Source organism: Ammodytes marinus, assembly GCF_949987685.1.
Source record: "Ammodytes marinus genome assembly, chromosome: 8".
Classification (NCBI taxonomy): Eukaryota; Metazoa; Chordata; class Actinopteri; order Uranoscopiformes; family Ammodytidae; genus Ammodytes; species Ammodytes marinus.
Window position 1 is genome coordinate 9,544,151 of NC_137212.1, and position 26,678 is coordinate 9,570,828.

Here is a 26,678-nt window from a genome sequence, read left to right on the forward strand (position 1 = left end):
CTACGGCGGTCGAGTAGAATTTTTAGCATTCGAGAACTTATGTCACCACCTCCTATCGCTGTAGTCAGAGCCGTAGTCCGTCTGTTTACAGGCAGAACAGGGTTTTGACGTTGTGAGCGCTACACCAACTGCAGCAAGTAGCCGTAAGAGTTGCTAGGTGATAGTGGAAGCCGTTGGAATCTTTCCCCGTCGCTAAAACACCGCTGCTTAGTCCCTCGCCAAAGAAAGGGAACGGCGGATCTTAATCTAGCTGGCTATAAGGTCCGGTGCTCAATTCAAACCCCCACGCTTCATTTTCCAGAGTTTATGAGGGTATTTCTGCCCGGGGGTAGTTGTACAATGAAGTTGGACAGCTAGGCTAGGCTAAGTTAGGCTGCGTCCCGGACCGCCGCCGCCAATATTATTATCCCGAAGTATAGCCACACTTTATTTCTGTCTACAGTAATGTGACTTCTCACACCCTGTGTGTGTGTGTGTGTGTGTGTGTGTGTGTGTGTGTGTGTGTGTGTGTGTGTGAGAGAGAGCGCTGCACATAAGCACACGGGTTGACTGAGCGAATTGTTTCCGAATTTGAGGGGGATCACAATAGGGGAAAGCCAGCAACCGGAAAAGGAGGGGGCTGCGTCAGGGCTGCGTTGCTTTTCGACGCAAGCGAATAGACGCTGGCGGAAGTGGTCATGCCAGACTAAGTAGTAGGAGACAACAGAACATGCTCAGGCAGCAGCCTGGGAGCTGCCGTAGATGTCAAAACATATAGGAGTCAAGGCGAAGTTTGGCATCGGACAGCTTTAGAACCGAAAATAACTAAGTTCATTACACATTATGAAGCCTTGTATAAGCGCAAAACCTCAACAAACCGAATTATGTACCACTTGTACATTGAAGCCTACATCCGACCCTGTTTAACGTGTCACGTTAGTGCCGCTAGCATTAGCGGCTAACTTTAGCATCTATGCTTTCCTACTTTGCCTTCATCAGGGAACTAATTTGCACATTTTGTTTATTAGATGAAGTAACTAGGGATGGGCATTTTAAGAAATTCAATTGATCGATCATCGGGAAAATTAACGAGCAATTATCGAGCAATCGTTATCTTTTTTTACATATTAAAAAATGCCAACAGAACATCCAAAATACAGCGTTTTTACCATATATATACAAGAGGTTTTTACTCAATTACATCTTTATTCCAAGATCTTCTAGGCAAACAACAATCTATTAAGACAAGGCAACTTTTTAAAATAAAATGATAATAAAATGTGGCGCTGGTGAAAGCCCGAGGCTATGAGCCAACAAGGAGCCAATGCTACGATACCTTTAACGTTTAAACACATATGCGCCTCCTAAGATGCTGCCAAAGACTGCATAAGGGCACGGCACGTTTCTCTGAGTGGTAAAGGACCTAACCTTACTTCATCTAATAGACAAAATGTGCAAATTATTTCCCTGCTGAAGGCGAAGTAGGAAAGTGTAGACGCTAAAGTTAGCTGCTAATGCTAGCAGCGCTAACGTGACGTTTAACAGGGTCGGATGTAGGCTTCAATGTACAGGTGGTACATAATTCGGTTTGTTTAAGTGTTGTACTTATACAAGGTTTCACAATGCTTAATGAACTTAGTTATTTTCGGTTCTAAAGCTGTCCGATGCCAAACTTCTCCTTAACTTTTTCCTGTTTATGTTTTGAGATCTACGGCAGCTCGCAGGCTGCTGCCTGAGCCTGTTCTGTTGTCTCCTACTACTAGTTAAGTATCTCCCCCTGCTGGTAGGATGTTAAATTGCTGCCCATACAGTCTTTGGTGCTGCCACATAGTGAAACTAATTGCTGTGCTGCCGGACTCACCCTGCGCAACACAACGGCTATATGATCGATAACAATTTCACGTGATCGACAATATTCTTAACGAGCAATGATCGATTAATCGATTAAGTATGCCCATCCCTAGAAGTAACGTTAGGTCCTTTATCACTCAGAGAAACGTGCCATGCCCTTATGCAGTCTTTGGCAGCATCTTAGGAGGCGCATATGTGTTTAAAGGTATCGTAGCATTGGCTCCTTGTTGGCCCAGCAGCAGACCAGGGTTCGATTCCCGTCCGCAGTTGTTGTGTATTCACCACTGTCTCTCTGCACTATCAATAATGCATAAAAATGCCCCAAAAAATATCTTAAAAAAAAAAAAAAAAAGTTGCCTTGTCTTAATGGATTGTTGTTTGCCTAGAACAGGGGTGGCCAACCCGCGGCTCGCGAGCCGCATGCGGCTCTTTGCCCAGCTTCGTGCGGCTCTTCAGTTCATATCAAATTATGTGATTATAATTTTTTTTTTTTTTTTTTTATACTTTTTTTTTTGTGTGGGCCTATGTGTGTGCATGTTCGCAAACGTTTCATGCGGCTCTTACGTTCGTTTTACATGTTGTCTATTATTTAATTTTTTATTTTATTAATGTGTATGCCTGTTCGCAAATGTTTAATTGAGGACGCAACATAACGTTCGCAAACGTTTGGTGCGGACGCAACATAAAACTGCCCGCTCAGCTTGGAGGGAGGTTTTCCGTGAGTAAACTATTTGTGTCAAGTTCGCTCCGAAACAGAGTGGGAGAGTTCATATTTTTTGTTGAAAGTTATGCCAAGCCATTCTGCCTTATATGCCAGGTGTCATTTGCGCATTTCAAGGCTTCAAATCTTCAGCGCCACTTCAGCTCTCTCCATGCTAAAAGTAAGTCCCACAAAGCAACATGCATAGTAAGAGAAAAACGCTATTTTAAATTGTTATATTTTTGTTTGTGGACTTGGTTGAACTGAGAATGTGTGTGTGAGGCAGTGCACACAATGTTCATTGTTGAAAATGACTGCCCTGTCGTCTTTAGTCCAGTCCTGTCATTATCACAGGGGCGGCCTTAACGATCTGGGGGCCCGTTTCAAGTCCTAGTGTGGGGCCCCCTGTTTTTTTTTGTTTTTTTTTTTTTAATAAATAATGCTTGTGCATGCATGTGCAAGCTCCCCGCGAAAATAAAAACGCCCCCCCCCCTGAAATCTTACTGGCCACCCCAGTGCCCTCCCCCCCCCCCCAGTTCAAATGTTATTTTTTATTTTCATTTTATTTTTTTAATTACATTTTTTTCCTGATATGTATCCTAGTTCAGAGATGATATGTATTTTTTTTTCTTTCTTAACTTTTTTTGATAGGTAGTTGCCAAGTTCATCACACAAACACTCCAATCCACTGATATGAGATCAGTTTGCAATTTTCAATTACTAAATGAATGGTAGGACTGTGGCCACTAGAACTGGTCTCTGGTCAGCAAAGGTCTTGAAAACAGCATAAGTGTGCTTGTGACATGTGTGCCACCCATGCATGTGTATAGGCACGTGTCCCAGCAGATTTTTGAAATCTGAATAAAAAAATTAAAGTTTGTAGTTAGCAAGTGTAACATGTTCTTAGCAAGGGCAGACTTTCATAAATAAAGGTTTATTTTTTTAGCAAGATATTTGGTCAAAAGGTAGTGGTCATCCGTCCCTCTGTCCAGTTGTTAGGCATCTGGCTGCTAGCAAGTTATGTTGTCTTGCTAATTTTAATATTCATCTGAGCTGAAATAAATATTGACTTTTTCCTTTATTATCTTCGCGAGAATGCACCAGAATGCTTAGATTACATGTTAAAAACACAAAAAAATCTTCTGGGGGGGATGCCCCCAGACCCCCCTTCAGGGGTTTAGTTTTCTGACAAACGTTACAATGGATACTAACATGATTTGGGCATTTGGGATTATAAATCATCTTTGAATTGGTTGTACAGCATATGACATGTTATTATTGTTATTATTCATTCAGGGGTGCGATGGCCACCCCACTCTAACTCTGTGGCCCACCTTGGCCACCCCCAGCCAAAATTTCCTGGAATCGCCACTATGTGTACCCGTGTGTACGATGTGGCTCTTTGCAGTAACACAGTAAAAAATGTGGCTCTTTGTCTCTGACTGGTTGGCCACCCCTGGCCTAGAAGATCTTGGAATAAAGATGTGATTGAGTAAAAACCTCTTGTTTACAGTCTATGGTAAAAATGCTGTATTTTGGATGTTCTGTTGGCATTTTTTAATATGTAAAAAGATAACGATTAATTGATAACTGATCGTTAATTTTCCCGACGATCGATCAATGAAATTTCTTAAAATGCCCATCCCTAAATTTAATATGTTGCTTTTATGGTCTCCAACCTCTTATAGCGATCAGCTGCCATTCAGAACATGACTGAATGATGAAGTGTTTCTGTCTGAAAGGAATCCAATTGTGGCCTTGAGATGTTAACACCACCCATCCTTTTTATTGAGATGAACAGCAACTTCCTTCAAAGCAAATGCTGACTAGGACAGCTTTACGTTGTGAATAGATTTTTCCGTAAGTGACCACATCAGGTTTTATCACTAAGGGTGCAAGGTTGAAAGAGTTTTGTTTTATTTATCTCTGCAGCTTTAAGAAGTTATTGGAACTGTGGTGGTATGTAATGATACAATAGCATTAGACTTAGTGGAAGTGTTAATTGTGTTTCTCTCCCTCAACTTATCTACTTTTTTTAAAATCCTCAAAAAGTACATCAATTAATCAAATATCTTGAATGGAAGATAATAATAACAAGATGAATTGAATGGAAGATTAGTTGTTGAAAACTACACAATGTCATACATGTTCAATCACGAAGATGTATTTTGACCCTTTAGACAAACATCATTGATAAAAGCATTTAAGTGTTTGTTGAAAGTGTTATGTAATATGGAAGGAATTAACATTAGCTGTCGAGTGAAACTAACTAACCTGTATTATGTTTGTTCATCAAAGTGCGACCGCATAGGAGCTATTTGTCATAATGATGTTTGGGCATGAATTACGTTGAACTGCAACAGGGCTCACAAGTGAAGTTCTCTAGTTTTCTGTATCATGTTTCATATAGTTTCCCCTGCCTGTTTAGCATAATCAAAAAGACTGTCAGGTTTGACAACTTGGCATTGTACAATATATGTGCCCACCAAAGTGAATACTTTCACAAGTTTTATCATACAGTACATACCTCTGGAAATATAGAGAATACAGAATACTCAGTGACCTAGGCTGTGGATATGACTATGAGTGTGTTATTTCATTGCATCTTGAAATAATGGGCGCACAGCTGTGATTTGAGAGTCAAAATACCCCAGCCATCAGCGTGTGCTCTTTTGCTTTTATTGTCCCTCATTGTGTTGTTTTGTCCTCAGCTCAGTCCTAGCTGCAGTTCCCCACAGTGCAATCTGTACGGCTCTTTGAAAATGTACTTCATAGCTCACTACACAAGCAGCAATCAGACACAAGTCCCAAAGTGACCCCGGGAATCGCAGACCCCTTTTGTCCAGCAGTAAAGAATAAACGTGTGCAAACTCACAAGGCTCAACAATGGCGCTAAAACATAATATTAAAGGATGGAATTGAAAGAGCGTTGTCTTCACAGAATGTGGTGGGTGAAGGTGACAAGAGTATAATTTCAATGCCAGGTCCACAGAGAAAACATTCCATCAGAGACTTAAAGTAGAGAGTGAGGTGGGACGTGTATCCCAGCCTGACAGACGGCTTGTGACTTTTAAAAGAACTGGAATAAAAAAGATGAGACTGATTCGGTTCAAATCACAATAAACGTCTGGAACGTGAAGGAGTTTTAAAGGTCATTGACATCCGTGTGGTCCACCTGCAGTGTACTTGAGCTGAATATGTTGAGAACAAATGTTTAGGGGTAAAAGTTATTTTTATGCACATTATGCTTCCTAGCCAGAGGGGGTAAGTGAATCTAATGTAGCGGCAATAAAACTAAATTAATGGACTACAAGCATCGGAGCACATAAAGAACTAATTCCATCTGAAAGTAACATTAACACAGAGAATATGTAATTGCAAAAGGGGCCTATAAAATTTGTGATTTGGTCGGCCAAATGCAAATGTGTCCCTCAATCAACTCTGCCAAGTCCTGTTCAGGCGTGAAAACTGGATCTGAGGCAAGTTTTTTTCCTCAAATCATCAAATTCTAGTATAGACTTGAAGGGCATAACATACTTGGGATAATGAAGTAGAGAGATTAGAATCCCTCAATATAACTAAGGACGTTGGAAACAGGTTGGAAAAGTATCTACAGCAGACACCCCTGTAGTGAATGCTATGCTGTGTTCATTATAAAGGGTTACAACTTAATTTCCAATGTTAAGCTACGTAAGTCCACTCTATGCACCAAAGAAAATGTGCTTCTTAAGAGCTAGACAGTTTCCTTAATGTGTCAAAAAAAGTTAGAGGTTAATCCACCATTTGGCCAAAACACATGATGAACTTGACACCAAGATAAAGTGATATATTTAGCCCCTAAAAAACCTAGGTATGTCCATGCAGCCCAAGACAGAGCTAAAGTCAGCTAATGAATTTTGAATGATGACTCACAATTGTCTGACTTAACCTAACAGCTCAGTAAATAGGTAAGTGTTTGCTACAATTTTAGCAGTAACAATTCTATGAGCTGATAATGGCATATGTGTTCAGATCCTTCACCTGCCACTAAGGCCATGTACACATGTAAATCGGACATTTTGTAACCGTAGCTTTGTCGGTGCAATAGGCATGGGACGATAACCAGTTTCAAGTATCTCTGTCATACCGTTCTAAGGTACTGGAATACAATGGATGTTAAGTGTATTAATGTTCAGATTCAGAAAAGTCCTGCATCATAACCATTTTTACTAGAAGAGAAATGTGTATAAAGTGAGCATATCTATAAAAACCTTGTTGAGCTGCTCACTTAAGAGGACTGATTTTTTATTTAAATTGTGGTTAGAATAACTAGATTATTGTTAATGAACACGTTTATCAATGTCCATAATATTCTCTATGTCGTTTAAAAAAAAATAAAGTTGTCTTCAGACTGGATTTTTTTTGTTTGTTTTTTTAACCAGACATTTAAAAACAACACATTTGAGAGCTGTAATAGCATACCGAAAATCATACCGGCCCATGCCTACTGCACAATTTTGCCTTCTGTCCACACACAAACATCACAACCGGAAAAAAAGCTTTTTGAAACCTCTGCCCAAGGTGATTTGTAACCAGAGTTTTTTTTTTTTTATGTGTAACATCACAGTATGTGCCAAGATGTTTTCTAGAAAAATATCGGATGTGTGCTGTTTGTTTACATGTCAAGTGTACCATTGAGAAATAGATTGCCCGTAAGTATGACTTCAGCCTTACTTGAAGTGTCATCGTAGCAAACTAAAGTTTTAGCTTGTTAGCTTTTCCTTGCTCTCTTTTTTTAAAGGCTACTGTTTGGCCAACTTGGCTTTGGCATCAGGATTATATAGCCAACTGTTGGTTTGGCATGCTTTTCGCGGCGTCTAAGTTGGGTTTTTGCCTTCTTGTGTGGACATAATACAAGATATCCAGGACTGGGGACAGGACTATTCTTGCAAAAGAAACAACAACACTATCTGTGTATGTGCGGAATTTGCCTAAGAGACCAAAAGTTATCATGTGTTTGAATTGAGTGTTGGATTTTCAGTTGGCAAACACTTTTTTTCTAAATATCTTTTTGTAATGATTTATTTCTCTTTTTTCCGCCTACTTATCCAGCACCTGTGAGCCAAGCATTGTGTGGGTGAAAGTTTGATTCTTAAGAGACTCCAAGCTTAGATCACACCCACGCTTAAGCAATCAAATCAAATCTCTGAACAATTTGATCAAATCCCACCTGAAATTATTTTAATGCTTTTTGTCAGTATCTAAAATTGTTCGTTTTAGGAAAGTTAAATAATGAGCTGTCTTTAAAAAAAATGCATGCCCTTGTGTTATTATAGCTCCTTTGGATTAAAGAAAAGCTGATAACACACTTGTCTAGAATAACATTTATCAAACTTTTAAAATAGGTTTAGAACCTCTGATGTGAATATTGAGCTACTTCCGCTCTGGGCTTTCAAAGCTCCATCAGTGGCAGCAGGATGCATCTCACAGACCTTACATTTCCTCTTAGGACTCAAAGCACAATTCTCTGATATATTTTCATTCATTAAAGAAAAGGAAGAGGAAATGTGAGGCATGCAAGGAAAAAAAGAAACTACTGGGACAAAAATATGCTAACCTCATTTCTTTAGAAAACAAAACACGTGTCTCTTTTTGTTCCTGCTCTCTTATCCACCACTCTTTGAACATCACAGCTTGCCCTCTTGGCCAACCTACTTATGCATGCCAGCAAAAAAAAAAGAAAATGTCCATTTCTATTCCAATTGCTTATGATAGCAGGAGCGCCATGGTTTCCTCTGGGGCCCAGAAATGCTCATTTGAAAAATCGCCCAGACGTGCATGGAGGTTGCCAACCTCAATTTTTGATGCAGTAGCTCATTTTGTGTGTCGTCCTCAGGAGTCACAGCCCAGCCCCAGCGGTGGCCTGGACATGCGAGCTAGCCAATTATCAGGGCCTTTTCCTGCACCTGCCCACTGCCGCCCTGTGTGTGGGTCTGCAGCCCAAACTCCAGGCCAGTGACCAATGAAAGTGGATGCCCCACACCAGCTCAACTGCAAGAGGGTAACAGAGCTGTGGTGGCATTTAATGAGAATGGTTCAGGTTTCTAAGGCTGTGGTGGAAGAATGCACTGTGTCCTGAGGTTTTAGTCTTTAAAATTTCCCAGTTTTTATCAACTAGCTTAAGAGCATTGGATGCAAATATTTCAAACTGCTACAAACAAAAATACTAATCCACTGTCTTAATTGTAAGATCAAACGAAGAAAAGGAGACTTAGCTGAATGTAGGTTTCTTTAGGTGAAAAAAAAGTGTCATAGTCATCGAGTACTTGAACAAACTTTATACATCTGGAGTGTTTGAATTTCTAATTCAGGTCTGCTTTCATACATACAAACAAGAACACGTACAAGCCTTACATGTTTAATTCATAGTTAATCTTCATTGGAATGCTACATAAGTAATGTGAGCAAATTACCTCTTGCAATTGTCTATTATCATTTAATTATGAATAGCAAAGGTGCACTTAATCACACAGATGCCTCATGCTCTAACTCTTTTAGTTAAAGGTTTAACATATAGAATAATCTTATTAAATAAATTATAGGTATATAAGTTTAGAAAGTATAGGCTATTCTAACCATGTAACATCAGTTTGATATACCTGATGTTCTAGCATTTCAAAAAGCTCCATGAAAATATGAAAAACCTTCCAAATTGGTTTTTACCATCTGCACAAGCCAGAACATGAAAACTCAGCTGAATCAATTTCCGCAGCTAGCCAGCCTTAATCAGTGATTGCTACTCGCCTTATTTCCTGCTTCCACTCTCTCCCTCACCATGTCATGTCATACTGTTACTCCTGTGTGTATTTTTGTCAATACAATTTAGAAACTTCAACTTTTTTCTCAGTCAGACTTCAGTCGTCAGAGTGAGTAATGTAGTGGATGCTGCCCGACTTGCAATTGCATTATGGGGCATCTGTTGGTGGGATGGAGTGATCTTGAAGCAGAGAGAGGGCAGAGACGCTGTGACTTTCCAAAAAGCTGCTCAGCGCCCCAGGTAATATCACACAACGTGCACTCCATGCACACACACAGACTGACAAATGAAGGCTTTAGGTAATGTTAGTGATCAGCATTGTTTGAACATGTCTCTAAAGCAAAGAAGAAGAAAAAAACATTTGCATTTTCTTTCCCTGTGGTACTGGAAACCACTATCATGTATTATTCTCTCCTACAAATCACAATAATCCTGCACGGTTATCAAAACAAGCAAATGAATGAGCGCTGTCCTGGACGGAAATGAGTGTACATATTTTTGCTCCAGCCACAGGACACATGGGGGATTGAGTGTTGAGGAGATAAGATGAACCAGTTGTCAGTGTGAGGAGCGGTTCGGAGATATACAGATTGGAGTCTAGATTTGATATAAAAGTGGCCTAAGTTTTGCTTTCATTCAAGAATCAGAATCCATGAGCAGAAAACCCAAACAAACAGCGTGTTTACACCCTCCAGTCCTCCATAAGTGATACACTATATAATCATAGTTATGTTTGACCAGAGTGTTTTGATTTGACTAAATTAAATCAAATAATCTTGTATGTAAACTTATTTTGTAATCATCAAATTGCTGCACAGACATTCCCAGACTGGCAACCATGATATAATAAAGTTGATAAGACATTGACTTTAACTTAAGAAAAATATATCAAACTGTTCATAAGCAATTTTCAAAATACTACTGGAGCAGGATCTAGGTTTCAGGTATCCAGTTATACTGTAACAATTGTAAAACTATAGCCATATAAATCACTTTTGGATAGCGTTCTAATGCACATCCAGGCAGGGGCAGCACACCTAAGCTCACTCATGCACTGAATTACTGATCTGACTGGGACTCATTCATTTCTAAGGCGTCTTGCGGAGTCATAGGTTAATAGTACTTCACATCCAGTAAACAGTGTAGAGGACCATGGCATCGGAGTGACAGCTGGACACGAGCTTACCACACACTGAGGAGTAGAGAAATGCCAGAAGACGTTCAGGTGCACAACACCGTTAAATACATATTAATTTGCAGTATTTTAATGGAAATCACCTTTTGATGTATTCAGCATACACGTTTGTATTTGACTGTGGCTATTGACACAGAAAGAGGTGTGAAAGAATAGGAAGTCATTGAATTTGCCAGGGATGGCATGAAATGAATGGTACACAGTGGGTCATTTGGGGGTAACTTAACAGACAATTCATGCAGATAATGCAATCTGAACATTTGCTCTGTCTGAACACACCTTGAGAGTTTGAAATACGTGTGCTTAAATGTTTAATTTTTTTTTAAATATCTGATGACCGTAATATCTGGTGACCTATTCCCAGACATGGCTGGCATTTTTGTAATCTCAATTCTTGCTAGAGGCATGCAGTAGCTCCCTATGTGACACTGGCTGTTTTACTTGGAAAGTAAAAGAGGAAGCATATAGTTGAGCAGAGTTCTCCTTTAGCCAGAAGGAAGAACATGAACATCTGTGTTATTGAAGTGGTGGGTAACTGTATTTCATATCAAATTCTGCTTGGTCAAAATTGGATTTAAAAAGTCCTCTAAAAAGTGTCATTGTCCGTTAAAATTTGTTGCATAAGGTGGACTTGCAATAAATCCTTGAGTCACAGCTGGCCGCTGGTCATTTGGTGTTCATATTTCTCAAAAGATGAGCAACATGAAGTACTATCTTGACAGTGAAAGAGTGTAATGAGTTGCAATACATTGTGATGCTCTGAAATGGAGAACTGTATTCAGTCAATACCTGCAGAGAAATGCTTTGGCAGGACTTCATATTGATATAATATCATGTGTTGATGGATGGATTTGCGGTAAGATTCGGTCTGTGCAGCCGGTGACGTACACAGACTCTGAGATTATTATTCATGATGCTGAGTTGTTAAACGCCTTCACATAGATGTGTGGTTGGCATTGCTGGCGCCAGTGATTCTTTGAGATTATTTGATTTAAATTAACTGAAATAAACGTAAGAAATTTCAGGGCAAACTTTAAGACTTATTAACGTGTGATTCCTTTTCCCAAAATGCCTTACGTCTTCAGTGTTATAGCATGGGTGAACAATAGTATTAAGCTACAGTAGAGGGATCTGTTTAAAATGGAAATGCCCATGGAGATGGATACAGTAGCTGAGTGAAAATTAATATCTAATCACAATCTCTTGCAGTGTAAATCTCCAGTGACTTATCTCAGAAGCCACGGGATCTTGTAGGCGAAGGCGTGCCATGCTCTAGATCAGTAGATTGACTGCAACTGTCAGATGGTTTTAATTCAACTTGGTCCAATCACCATCATGTTTGCCTGAGATCTACAAGTCCCATTGTAAGCAACCAGCACTTATAATGAGCTCATATTTGACGATATGTCAGTCTTGACAGGGACATACAGTATTACTTAACACACGATAAACTTCAGCTTCAATAGTACATAATGCATAGGCAGATAATACAACTTTTGAAGGAATTGTGTATGTGTGAATATGTTCATTCCACTTTTGCTATACTGTATACAAAACAGTATTCCACAACTGTTGTTGGTCAGACCCTTACCCTACTATAAAGTAGTTTCTAAGCATCCTGGGCTGTGGCTGGAATGCACTCAGTAGCATTGCACATTATGTAAAGATGAACCGAGTAGTGCTAGAACAAGTCAATATTTGATTCAGTACTATTCAATTTTGATATACAGCACCAACCTTAATATTGTAGCAGGCCATGCTCAAAAATCTGGTTTTAATACAAAACAGAAATACTGTATTGTGTGTACAACTACAATATTGAAATACTTTACCTATGTATAATTAACAATACAATAGTGTATGAATACTTTAAGTGACTGTAGCAGAAGAAAAACAAAAGAAGCATACAATGAAAATACGTAGTAGAATATTGCAGAATTTAGATCTAATTTAATTACAGTACTTGGGTAAATGTACCTTGTTACTGCACTGCTGAAAACAATACTGCAGGAATGTCTGGAACGTCTAGAGTTCTCAAACACTTGCTCGGTGTGAAAGCAGCCTTTATTATACCATGTGTTAGACTACACATTCTTATGATTATGTTTTCAGCACTAGACACAGAGGGATTCAATGCCTCAAAACAATATGAATGCGTGCTGTTTGTCATCGGAGCCCGGGCCATTTCTCAGGGGTATTTTCCCATTTATGACAAGATTTATTCTATCTCTCTCTCTCCCCCTCGCCTGCTCTTCCTATTTCTTAAATGTATGTCCTGACTTGCGGGCACATCCTCATTATTCCTATCTTGATATCTGCCACTGTTAATGAGTGGAGGGATTCGAGTTGCAGAGTTTGAGCATTTGGATTAATGTGTGCGCTGCAGCAGGGATGTTTGGGAATAGTGCGCACCCTCTCAGTTCATTACTGTGGATATATGACATTTTAAGGCTGTGAGACGCCAGGCTAATGATGCTCCCCGGTAAACACTGGAGACTGCCAGCCACAGCACCTGAGAATGTTCCCCTAATAGCCGGGGTGTCAACACGGTGACAGGTCCACTGTTTCTGCACCCACTATACTGTACTGCTGCAATGTAGTTTTTTTAGTCCATACAGTCCCTCCTCGTTCCCTTAATTGATAATAGACACATTTTAAAAGTGCATGGGGTGGACACAAAAACACCTGTGCTGCATAACAACATCGTTCCAAGCTTATAATGTTCAAGTTTGTAGAGGCAGTGTCAAAAAGTATTGTTCAAACCTGGGGCAATTTTTGAGAATGGTTTTATTTGGTATGTCCAAACTAAGCTAAGTAACTTTTGCTGAAAAGCGGACAGTATGGCAACAAGTGATAACGACAGTATAATTTGACATAATTTGACATAGTGTCTCTTTGTCTCTCAAGATTCTCCTGAGTCAGCAGTTTAACATACATCATTAAGTCACCTGACTGACAGTGACTGAGGGGACCACAACATGAATGTATGAAGAGAACAGGACGTTATGTTCCAAGTTGACACCAGATTAATTCCAGTGACAGTTTTTCACCGGGCCTGTACTCAGAAAAAGTTATTCAGACATTGTTTTTGGGCTTATAGAGTATGAAACCAAGACTTTTTCCACAACTGATTTCCCCCACACACACAATATGGTTCTTGATGACTTTTTTATACTTATTAGAACTACGAGACATATATCTTCTGTATTTCTTTGTTTTGTCTTTGTATTTTTGTGACATCTGATTTAGAAATGTGCTGTATGAATAACTGCTCCCTTGTTGCCGACTCAAATGCAGATAATAAAATGTGTTTCAAGAGTGGGTTATATTTGGATTCTCTTAAGATTTATTTGTTGGTTTACGCAGTACTTCTTGAATTGGAAAGTATTTTGGGACGAATTCTGATTGTGGCTACTACACAAATGCTTGTGTTGTGATAGTGTGTGTCTCTGTTTCCATTTTGATGGAATTTTATACAATCTAAAAACAATTTTATTGCAATAGAGGTGTTGTGTGTTTTATCGGTTTATAATTCAACATTTAAAGCAGCTCCGAGTAACATTTAAATATCTTTTAAACAGCCTCGTGTTTCCTCTCATAATCATAAATGACCTTTAACAGCAAACGAGACCATCGGTGCAAAGAAAGACGTTTTTATATAGTTTTTATTACTGCGTTTGGTCTGGTCGCACACCCAGTCCGATTTTCGGTTTGCGAGTGCAGGCTCTTTGGTCACATATCCGTATTGGTCGCAGATTTCAGTGTGGCACAACAACGCAATTTGAGAAGCCTAGGGAAGGGGAGTGGGAGCTTTGTTTGAGACAGTTATTTGTCGTCATAATGACTGATAACGGGGCTGAACCATCAAAGAAAAAAAAGAAAATGCAATGAAGAAAAGCTAAAAGGGAGAGTGGTAGACGAGCGGGAGGGCGTTGCCAAGCAACGTATACACAATTTCATGAGAGCGAACTGCAGTGTTTACTCCTAAATGAATGAGCGATAGCCTACTAAAACAAAGCTTACTTTGCCTCACCATCATCAGATGAGTCGACCATTATTCATCTGAAATAGTCATTATTTACAACAACATAAACACATTACCTCAACGTGATGGTAAATGGTAAATGGACTTGACTTATATAGCGCTTTTCTAGCCGATTTTCTCAGCCCCAAAGCGCTTTACATATCTTACCACATTCACCCATTCATACACACACTCATACACCGATGGCAGTAGCTGCCATGCAAGGCGCTCTCTGAACCATCGGGAGCAATTTGGGGTTCAGTGTCTTGCTCAGGGACACTTCGACATGTGGCGGGTAGGCGGGGAATCGAACCTCCGACCCTGCACTCCAGAGGCAATCTTCCTACCCACTTCGCCACTGCCGCCCTGATCCATACTAACTGCCATCTCTCGTTCATTCGCTTTCTGTGAGGACACGTAATCTTTCAGCTCCGTGAGAGAGAGTAGTTAGGTGACACTGCTGCATCAACTCATTGCAATCAGGTGTGTGTGGCACTTACTGGCATTTGTTGATGCTGTGTCACTAACCACTCTCACGGAACCGAAAAGAGTCCGATGCCCTCACACTTTCAACACACGGACATGCACTATATTGCTTCCTGATTATTTGAATCTCGCACGCCCGGCACGAGCTAGAAAACAGCTTCACGACAGCTGGCGTCGTAAAAATACTACCGCTTTTGTCCAAAGGGGCCGCCAAGGGACCAAGTTACTCGTAGTGGCTTTAATTTGTGTTATTTCTTCTTAAAATAAGTCATTCAACTCTTGATTTGCATGTTAAGTATGATTTTCCCCTAGCCCTAGTATTGATTTGGCAATGCAAACACAAAATGGGCATGAGATATTTGTTGAAAAGCATTGATCATCTCAGAGGCCTGACAGCAACCTTTTTCTTATTTGAAGTAATGCCACTGTGCAAATGGAGGTCATATTTCAACTTTATCGAGTTCTGCCCCATTGACACGGCAGCAACATGGAGTCAGCATAAAAAACGCCTTCGGGTAGCAAACCCTACCTCTCTTTTGGGGATAAAATATGCCATCCAAACACAAGAAGAATTTATCAACCCTTAAATTGATAATGTCAACAGCCCGGTCCTGCATGGCGTGGCCAGCAGCACAATCCAACCACACATTCACATTTGTAGCTGACCTAATATAACTCTCACAGAGAACAAAAAAAAGAAAAAAGGAAAAAAAAGCCTTTACTTGAGCAAGAGACAAATTATCGTTTGATTTGAAATGGACCATTTCCTTAAATACCTGTATTCCTAATGAGTCCAGCATGTGCCCCCCTCCCTACTCTCGCTCTCTGCTTGTCTTGCTATTAGTGTCCAGGGAGCTAGCAGCGAGCTGCCTGGCTGCCTGAGTGATTAACTACGGCTCGGGGCTGACAGGCTAGCTACCCCTGGTATAGAAGCAGGAGGGGGATAATGTGGGGCTCTGTTTAGCAAGGCAGAGAGGCCAAGAGAAAATAGTGTATGGGTTAGCAACGAAACAGAGAGGAGGGGTGGAAGACGGAGAAGGCAGACGTGATAGAGAGACCAGCGCATGAACAGAGAGTGAGAGGAGGAGGAGGAGAAGAAGGAGTGAGCAGAAGAGTAGAAAGCTGGAAAGAGAATTGAGGAAGGAAAGCTGAGTAGGAGGAGGAAACAAGAGAAACAAACAGGGTTTCTAAAAGGAAAAGACAGGACGTAGGGTGAAGATGAAGAGAGGCTGTGCCCGTGAAGTAAAGGATGACGGGGGATCATAGGAAGAAGAAGTGCGAAGGGAAGAAGGGCGCGGTGGGGGAGAAGCGATGCCTAGGACTGCAGGTGGGAGTCCCCAGTGAGATAACAGTTAAGTCTATGTAGATAGGGGCTCAAGCAAAACTAATGATCTCCAATTGAGAATAGGCCATCCGAGACCCTATCTACGGATGGCGCGGTAGGCTGTGCAGGTGTTTCAGATATCCGTTAAAGAAGTGCTCCCTGAAGTCGTCATATGTACAGTATAGCACGTCTGTTGGTGTAGGGCTCCTCTGAATCATACGTTTATGGGCAGCGTTTTTCTTATCTATGCCAAGTGATAGGAAAATATGTCCTGTGTTCTTTTAACCAGAGTTGAAGAAGGAAACACAAGTAGAAGATTTATTTCAAAGCTTAAAGATTTATTATCTAAATTGAGTGAGCAGAAACATGTAGGCCTACATGGAGCTTACTGGTTTATCAGAAAAGGGTCCCCAGTAAGACTGAAGACAAAATGGTGAGACAAAGTGTTATATGGAAACAAATACATTATTTCTGATTGGTTGACTATGTGTTAGAGGCTGGCCGATGACGTCTTCTTCGTGCTGGTCTTCATAAGATACATTTCATGGCTTACACTACCCTACTAATAAGAGAGATGAAGGGAGGGTGCGGGTCGTTGCTAGGCCGGTTGTCATGTGCTGGCTCACCCCACACAAATATTTCTCCCTGACCTTGGTCAAAGTATCTCCTGAAACTGCCTGCCTCTGTATATACAGTGTTGATATGTGCACTTACAAATGGTGAATGAATGTGAAGTTAATAAACAAACAAAAGTGTAAAAGTGTGTTTTAAATTTAAAAAGCACAAGAGTATAAAATTAAGATTATTCTCACACAAGCCAAAGACTGTTGTGAATCAAGCCGACAGCTGCGGGTTGAAGTCCGTGAAGTGCAGATGAAAGGGTGCAGTTTTAGAGATGATTCTCCTGTGGATTTGGAGCCAAAAGGGACAACAGTTTCACAAGCACAATGACGCATTAACAGGAGACAATAAAAGGAATCTGCAACATCTATCAGTTTGCCAGCATGAATCAGTTTAGTTCTGATGAGCACCTCTCTAAACAATTGCATCCCTCAGGGCTTCTTAATTGACATCAGCCATCAAAATGCAGCAATTAAAAAATTCCATTTATAACTTCTGCTTCAATGTTGGCTGGGGGAATTCTCACTATAAATCCACTTCTTTGTTGCATTAGGTTTGTGTATTTATGTCAGTCATATGAATTCAATTTTCATTCACATTGGAAGTCCAGAATATTTGTTTATGCATGACCTATTTATCAGCCTATACACTACTTGCATTTATGAAAAGCTGAGCATCCGAATTATCCATCGTTTTACTGAAATAAATGCATGCAAAAAGCCTTCGGTCAACAAACAGCGAATATTGCTGTGCCAGCATATTTCTCAGTCATTATGCATTAGCTGCACATAGAGAGCAAATCACAAGGCCTTTTTGTCATCTAAAAAGCCCAAAGAAATCCAACAATTTTAACTATTGAAAAATTCTGAGGGGACGGATAGGATTCACAATTGGTGCCGCACAGCACATTAATTTTATCTTCCATATGATATCATGGTGGCAGCATTGTCCCCCTAGAAAATGCTTGGCTCTGTATTGTGTCACCTTATTAGTGTCTTCCTGTCCTGCCACTGCTGTGGGTACTTTCCATATGTGACAACCTGACAAGCTGTGGAAAGCCGCTGGGCACTTTTAGGTGAGAATGTGTCATTGAGGAGCGATGGGAACTATGTCAAAATATAATACATTCTGCACTAAGCGAAGCCTATAGGGTCATATCTTCATTTGTGCTGTAATACCCCTGGTTATTATAAATTGTATTATTAATGTGTAGGTGGATATTAAAGGCAGTCTCCACTGACAAATTGGCAAGAACAAGGAGAACGCTGGTTGAATTCATATTTCAAGTGGCTTTAATAATAAAGGAAGTTACATGTTCTCTGCGACACATTTTTGTTTAAGTCTCTAACAAAGCATAACAGGAATTCCAGAAGCTTATACAGAACACATACCTTCACTCAAGGACACATGCACTTCCTGGACTGCTGTTATTATAAAATGTTATCAGCCATTCTCCCTCTTCCTTCCCCTAAAGTGTGAACCAACATGGAGGCGTGAAAGAACTTCAGAGGAAGCAAATGAGGAAAATTCTGCAAAGGGTTTTCCACCAACTGGGATCAAAATACGCAACCTGTAATTTTCCATCTCGACAACTCTTCTGGCATTGTCCTTTGAAGTCCTCTTGGAGGCGTTAAATCATGGTTAATTAACATGACAGAAATGTTAATGTGAGCATTGCAAATCATGACCATTAGTACTAGGCAAACACACAAACAAGGGCACGCATAGATTAAAATGGAAAAGTTGTTGAGGTGCAAGTGTGAAAAAGTAGCTCTTTGATTTTGGAATTTTGCTAGGGGATATTTAATGACTATACATCTCCATCTAAATAGAGCCAGTGTTGAAAGATGCACAATCCATAGGCATTATCACATTCATGCCTGCACCAAGGAAGACTGGCATGTATGCTGTTGCACAGTGCAGCCAATTATTTCCATCTCCTAGCAAATACTGCTGTGCTGACTCTCAAACACTGACACATTCAGCAACAGCGTTTGAAGAATATTTCCCCCCTTCACCTTCAGACTCTCTAGGAAAAACGAAGCTACTTCAAGTGTTCGTCTTTGGAATTGTATTTCTATCAGGCTTCCGTTGGGTTCTCTAGAGGTTTGATTGCAAATATGTTAAAAGCTGCAATTATTATATTTATCCTTTTCCCTATGTTGTTAATGCCAAAGCCCTGAGGAGAAATAAAAGGTGGAGGCTGCACAGATACAAAGTTCAGAGATCAGAGATGTAGAGATGACAAACAAATATAGCCTAGGGCCCAATTATGCGTTTCTTCTGTGTTACATGCAAGACATAGGGTTCACTAAACCTCACTGATGTGTGAATTGATACCCACATAAAATCAACTGTTCACACTTTTCAATGTAAACAATTAAAAACATTTCCTGATGGTAAAAGGCAGGCATGCATCTGTCACTGTGGTACATTGCTCCCTCTCAAGCAAATTCAAAGAGCCTCTAAATCGTCCTGATCATAAGACGATGGCAGTTTCTTAAAAAGCAGAAACCATACGCTGGCTGTGCCTCCCTAGACTTTTTTCTGTTTTGCCTGAGGGAAACCCAGGAAGATCTAAGAACTTCCAACACCATACCCATGCACCTTTAAAATTCTTCTTGTAACTTGTTAATAATAATAAAAGCTGCTCATAAAAGCACATTGACATCTATAAACAACTGGAGAATGTGCTTCAAGTCTTCAGAAAACACATCATACTGTACATACCTTCAATATTTGATTGCTGAATTGAGTGGCAGGGTGGCTTTTTGTTGAGAAGTGTTTTTCATGGAGTTCTTCAAATAAGTTTACCTTGAAATGTTGAAATGAGTACTTTCTTTCTACCATTAAGAGACTCTGAACAGCGTTTCACTGACATCAATTGATCAAAGCCACATTCACAGCATTCCTTCGAACTCTAGGAAATACAACAGTGAGGCTGAAGAGATGCCTTTTCTGCATAGCAGTCAGGAAACCACAATTAGGGGGAAAACAACTGTCACAAGCTGTCGCTGTGTTGCCTTCACCCCCTACCACAATACACAGCATGATCCCCTGGCTGAATGCTTTCGTCTGACTAAATGCTGAATTTATGAGTCTTTAAATGAACACTTTGAGGAGGGGATTTACATCCTGCTGTGGAAACTTAGTGTTTTTGTTGAGCATTGGTTCAGACAAGAAGACACTGAATATTTATGAATCATCTTACGTTAGTGTCTTGCAAACTTTACACAAGAAAACAATTTAAGTATGTAAGATTCCCCCTTGATAACTGGGGTTACCGGCTTGTCGATTTAGATTGTGGTAATAGACACTCATTTAAAAAAATGCTCATCATTCAAAGAATGTTGTTGCTGTTGACAAGATCTAACAAAGAATAATGCTACAATCAGACAACACAACATGCTCCACCTATTTAGACTTCCAGATGGTTATTTGGTCAAATTGGGGGATTATAGTTCAGCTGTGACTTTGCTGAGGCAGATCAGGCAATCCCTGGCCAAATAAACGTGTTGTCTCTTTAGTCCAGTATCCCTACGTATAACTTTTATATTTGACAATTTTGTAAAACACAATTTATGTCAAAATACAAACACCCATTGTCAGTAAAGGAAGTGATAAAAAAGGTGTTTCATCCAACATTGGTGTTATTGTTGAGTGATGGGGTTGGTTGGTTTCTCTTATGATGTGCATGACATGTAAAGGCAATCAGGCAAGAGGGATACGTTAAAAACTTTCTGGAAAAGGAATATCAACAGCCACGGGTCTCCAGCATCACTGAGCATATTGTAGTTGTCTGGTTGTCTTTCAAATTGACAAGCTCTACAATATACATTTTCAATAATTCTTAATATGTGCATGTTTTAAATTGAGCTTCATGGGTTTCAAAGCTAATTTTCCTTGAAAACCAAGCAAGTAGAATCATAATACCATTTATTTATTATATGGCTTCGCAAATCGCAATATTGGCCACTATAATTGCAATCGTACTAATTCTACAACTCGTGCAGCATAATTGGTGCACATAGATGAAAAAGTTAGGCGCACAGGTGCAACCAAGTTAGTTTGGAGCCCTGACAACAATTGATCAAGAACAAGGCAACATAACTTCTGCATGACTTTGTGTAGTTTAATGTTTCTCACCAGCTCCCCGTTACAAACAATACTTGTTTTTTGATGTAGTCCACGGTTCTTGACCATCTTCTCTACTATCATACAGGCCATTTGTATTTTTTCTGTTTTAAAAGTGTGACTATGACACAGGCAAAGCTGGAACAAGCAGGAATGTTTAAGTTGTTTTTCTTATTTGCCAGTAGTGCAGGACCTCTTTTTTTAAATCAAAATCTTTTCATTTGGTTTTGTGATATTACAGAGTGCCAGGTTGTTATCTTGTTACGTATAGTTGAAATGAAAAGAATAAATGAAAAACAACTTACAACACTTTAAAACAAACAATAGTAAAGGGGAAAAAAAACATCAAAATACCCAAAAATAATCCCTCCCAAATCACTGCCAGTTTACAGAGATTGTAACGAGCCCAAAAAAGGTCCCCATGCTTTACGAAATCCCGCACTGGAATGCTGAAGCGAGTACCTAATCTTTTCTATCTTGAGACAGGACATAACATCTCTCAGCCATTGTGTGTGAGTGGGCGGGACAGGTTCCCTCCACCTCAGCAAAATGGTTCGCCGGGCCAAAAGAGAGGCAAACAATATAGTATGTCGCTTAACTTCAGTTAGTCCAACCACCTCGTCAGTGACCCCAAAAAGTGCAATTAGTGGTTTTGGTTCCAACTTTATGTTTAACACCTGAGATAATGTTTGGAAGACCTCTACCCAGAATGTGTTAAGGCTGGGGCACAACCAATAAAGTAGAGAGGCTTCATAGATGTTGCATCTTACGCACAGTGGACTAACATCAGGGTAAATTGTTGATAATTCGGCTTTTGAGATATGAGCCCTATGAACCACTTTGAATTGGATCAGGCAATGTCGAGCTTAAGTGGAATTAACATGTTTAAGAATGGAGCTCCATGTAGGACAGACCTGAGACCTCTAAATGTAACAATGCAGATACAATATAAATCGAATGTTTGATTTAAAGTAATCAATCTAATGTATCAAGTTATAGATTATAACTTGTAGAAACTTGCATACGATTAATAGCTAGCTAACACTTACTGCTAAAAAGCTCAAATGTCAACACATACTGAGAATTCTGCTAAAAGGATCCCTTGAAGTGTCTGACTGTAAAGCCTCTTCACAAGTTGTGGTAGCACAATCCATCTTGCTATAAAGGATGTGTGTGAGAGTGTGTGTGTGTTTGTGTGTGTATGTGTATGTGTGTATGTGTGCGTGTGTGTGTGTGTGTGTGTGTGTGTCCTTCTAGCTTATAGCCAACAATTCACCCACATCTATTCTACTTCACACTTGAAAAGTATATTGCTGAGGACCCAAGTGAGTGCAGTGCAGAGTGTGACTATTGTGATCATGTATCGGTTTTGTAGCGGGACGGATCTTGGAGTGACCAAAAGGAACAATAGTGCGTAACCACCGTAAGGGCGCAAATGGACCAGCATCAAAATCCAAGCGGCAACACAGACACGTCCTCAACGGGAACTGCACTAGTCTCTTAAAATTACAGACACAAAATCATCAGACTTTATTAAATGTGCAGCCAGTAGATGTGTTCCTCCAGCCGGCTGGCCAATAGGAACTGTTTCAATGTCAAGTAAATTAACCCGACGATGATCCCGCCACAAAACTATGATTGGACAGTTGATTTTTAATTTGGCATTCACAAGCTCTTCCTTTTAAAAAAGAAAAGCTAGTTTGCACATCCTAATGAAAACTAATGACAGCGCATTGCATGTATTACCATCAGGTCTACACTGTGCTATTGCTCTGAAATACAATATATCTCCTCAATTAGTTTTATGTGATGTGATTTGATTTGATAGTGCCATGGGGAAGACTTGTCTAATGATGAGAATGAAAAACAAATAATTAAATTATATATATAAAAAAATTATATTATATATAAATATATATTGTTTAAATTGACCAAATGTAATGCATGCATATGGAATGGAAGCTCAATTATCAGTTTGATAGGACAGGTGAGAGTTGGTAACTTAATCAAAATTACAGAATATTACGTTTGTCAGTCGATCTTTATCACTTGCAACTTGCAAGCCAGCGTCATCATTAGCGATACACATATATAACTAAACCGTGGCAGTCTCTCATGAGCTGTAGTAAAAACTAATGCATATTTTATAAAGACAACTCGGGTTGCAAGTTTTTGCAACCCGAGTTGCTCAAGGTGTTATCTGACTTTAAAAAAATGTCTTGTCTTCAGACTTTATTTTCTTTTTTTATCCTTCATATGCCAAAACACCTCAGACATCGAGCACCTATGTCTTACACATGATTATAACAGGAATTTCTCTCTAACCACTTCTGCTCATGCAACATCCTGCTGACCATGGATACTTTCTTGAAAAAAAAAATTGTTTTACTCTCATACACTGACAAAAAACATTATGTTTCCTCTCGTATCCTCTTGTGAGGAACCATTATTTTTGGAAAATACTGTTTTTATTTTGGAAAAAATGGGCAACGACAAAGTTACCACTGGCAAACTATACATGTCATTTCAGTAGTTCAAAAGTTTGTGTAAAGTCATGAAATGTATTTGTTTGAGACATAGAAATGCTTTACGAACCAACAATCATCCATAAACACTGTATACATCCCAATACATACATTAATTGCTTAGGTCCAGGGGTGGCCAACCCGCGGCTCGCGAGCCGCATGCGGCTCTTTGCCCAGCTTCGTGCGGCTCTTCAGTTCATATCAAATTATGTGATTATAATTTTTTTTTTTATACTTTTTTTTTTGTGTGGGCCTATGTGTGTGCATGTTCGCAAACGTTTCATGCGGCTCTTACGTTCGTTTTACATGTTGTCTATTATTTAATTTTTTATTTTATTAATGTGTATGCCTGTTCGCAAATGTTTAATTGAGGACGCAACATAACGTTCGCAAACGTTTGGTGCGGACGCAACATAAAACTGCCCGCTCAGCTTGGAGGGAGGTTTTCCGTGAGTAAACTATTTGTGTCAAGTTTGCTCCGAAACAGAGTGGGAGAGTTCATATTTTTTGTTGAACGTTATGCCAAGCCATTCTGCCTTATATGCCAGGTGTCATTTGCGCATTTCAAGGCTTCAAATCTTCAGCGCCACTTCAGCTCTCTCCATGCTAAAAGTAAGTCCCACAAAGCAACATGTATAGTAAGAGAAAAACGCTATTTTAAATTGTTATATTTTTGTTTGTGGACTTGGTTGAACTGAGAATGTGTGTGTGAGGCAGTGCACACAATGTTCATTGTTGAAAATGACTGCCCTGTCGTCTTTAGTCCAGTCCTGTCATTATCACAGGGGCGGCCTTAACGATCTGGGGGCCCGTTTCAAGTCCTAGTGTGGGGCCCCCTGTTTTCTTTTTTTTTTTTTCTTTTTAATAAATAATGCTTGTGCATGCATGTGCAAGCTCCCCGCGAAAATAAAAACGCCCCCCCCCTGAAATCTTACTGGCCACCCCAGTGCCCCCCCCCCCCCCAGTTCAAATGTTATTTTTTATTTTCATTTTATTTTTTTAATTACATTTTTTTCCTGATATGTATCCTAGTTCAGAGATATGTATTTGTTTTTCTTTCTTAACTTTTTTTGATAGGTAGTTGCCAAGTTCATCACACAAACACTCCAATCCACTGATATGAGATCAGTTTGCAATTTTCAATTACTAAATTAATGGTAGGACTGTGGCCACTAGAACTGGTCTCTGGTCAGCAAAGGTCTTGAAAACAGCATAAGTGTGCTTGTGACATGCGTGCCACCCAGGCATGTGTATAGGCACGTGTCCCAGCAGATTTTTGAAATCTGAATAAAAAAAATAAAGTTTGTAGTTAGCGAGTGTAACATGTTCTTAGCAAGGGCAGACTTTCATAAATAAAGGTTTATTTTTTTAGCAAGATATTTGGTCAAAAGCTAGAGGTCATCCGTCCCTCTGTCCAGTTGTTAGGCATCTGGCTGCTAGCAAGTTATGTTGTCTTGCTAATTTTACTATTCATCTGAGCTGAAATAAATATTGACTTTTTCCTTTATTATCTTCGCGAGAATGCACCAGAATGCTTAGATTACATGTTAAAAACACAAAAAAATCTTCTGGGGGGGATGCCCCCAGACCCCCCTTCAGGGGTTTAGTTTTCTGACAAACATTACAATGGATACTAACATGATTTGGGCATTTGGGATTATAAATCATCTTTGAATTGGTTGTACAGCATATCACATGACATGCTATTCATTCAGGGGTGCGATGGCCACCCCACTCTAACTCTGTGGCCCACCTTGGCCACCCCCAGTCAAAATTTCCTGGAATCGCCACTGTGTGTACCCGTGTGTACGATGTGGCTCTTTGCAGTAACACAGTAAAAAATGTGGCTCTTTGTCTCTGACTGGTTGGCCACCCCTGGCTTAGGACTACGGTCAAAATGTTGTTGTCAGTGACATTTTCAATGGAGCAGGTCAAAGTTCTCCTTTTATTTCAAGAGTATATGGGCAATCAAATGTGTGTTTCATACTTGCACTACATGCAACTATAGTGCAATTTATTCCTTTTTAGTGACTAATTCCATAGCTTTTCTCACCTTTTGCTTGCTGCTGCAGTATAAGCACTGCCCCTCTTGTCTATTAATGCTAATTCATATTAGTGCACAGTTTTCTTGAGAGGCAATCACTCACAACTTTGCTGCAGTGACCCATTCCCCGGCAAGGAGAATGACTTGAAGAGCAGCACAGATGATTTGGTGAGACTGCACAGTCCACCCATCTTTAAATAATGACTTAGAAGTAATGGTTTCCAACAATTTCATATTTTTCAGTGACAGTCCACATTACAGCAAGCAGCATCGCAGAGAAACTAGATTGTGAGAGCTGAAGAGACGGGTCGAGGGGGAGGAGAGTTCTAGTATGTTCCTGACATTGTCTGCTCTTGTCTTAATTTACTATCATGCCTTCTATGCATCGTTTTTTCTGCTAAAATTACATTTATTGTTTTGGAAGTAACAATACAGGACAGACTATTTTGTTGTATGCCTTTAGTCAAATTACATTGTGTTCACTATGATATATAACTGGACACTAAAAAGTAAATGTTTTTTTTAAGATAATGTTGTATAAACTAAATGTGCTAGGTTTGGGTTAGTGAAAGATGGCAGTTTTGGTTGGAATCAATGCTGACTTGAAAACTGTTACATTTATTTTCTTTTATATTTAACCTTTAGATGATTGACACTGACCACAGACAACATTCAGTGCTTGCAATGTTCAGTGTAGAACAACTCTACTTCCTGGATTGATTGCAATTGTGTTTCTTTTAAAATATTCAAAAAATGTATAGAAAAAGTGTGGATTGGATTGATAATTTGGTGGTCATGTCCGGAATGATGCTTTTGGGGATGACCACCCACTGAGGTAAACAACAATTTAGAATAAATAGAAGAAAAAAACGATATCTTGCCTCAGTCAACCGCTTATGCCAGTAAATTAACATTACTGGCATCGTCATCAGGCTCGAGGGTAATGGTATGCAGTTATTTTGTCGACAGTATGTACTTTTTTCCCATCAGTACATTGAG